Below are 610 nucleotides of genomic sequence, written 5' to 3' on the forward strand. Positions count from 1 at the left end.
GGTCTGCATTCTGTCTTTTTTCTGAGTTGGTTTCTCCAGCAGCTCGCGAATCTTGGTCATTTTGTTCTTTCGCTTGAAGTTAGAGATTTTTACATACGGAGGCTTTGTGTTTGGGTTGTATGGAGTGACACGGGGAGGGGGGGGGTGACTTCATCGGGATTTTCCAATGTGCGGATCGCTACCGAGATCTCGCAGCGGAGTTTTCCTTCGGTTTGGCTCTTGATTTCGTCGGTTGTGTTGCTGTTCTGCCCCCATGAAATCATGTCGACTCTTTTCTTCGGGGCTGGGGGTAGAGAGCTCGGTGATTCCTACTCGATCTCCCTGCCTTTTTTGTTTGTTGGCCTTTTTTGTTTGTTGGGACTTTGGCCCTTCGGTTGGATTTCGGACTCACTGGCTCTTCTTCTTCTTCTCCGGCTTCTTCGTTAGTTTTCTTATTTTCGTTTTGATTGCGAAGTGCGGCTTGACATTCTTCGGTCGAGTGGCCCTTGTGATCATGGAAAGCGCAGTATTTGCTAAGGTCGTATGTTGAAGACTTTTGCGGCGAATTATTTATTGCGTAGGAATGTTGCCCTTTGGTGGTTGGTTCTTTAGGAGTAGCAGGTTTTTTGGT

The sequence above is a fragment of the Brassica oleracea genome, chromosome C7 (assembly GCF_000695525.1).
Source record: "Brassica oleracea var. oleracea cultivar TO1000 chromosome C7, BOL, whole genome shotgun sequence".
Classification (NCBI taxonomy): domain Eukaryota; kingdom Viridiplantae; phylum Streptophyta; class Magnoliopsida; order Brassicales; family Brassicaceae; genus Brassica; species Brassica oleracea.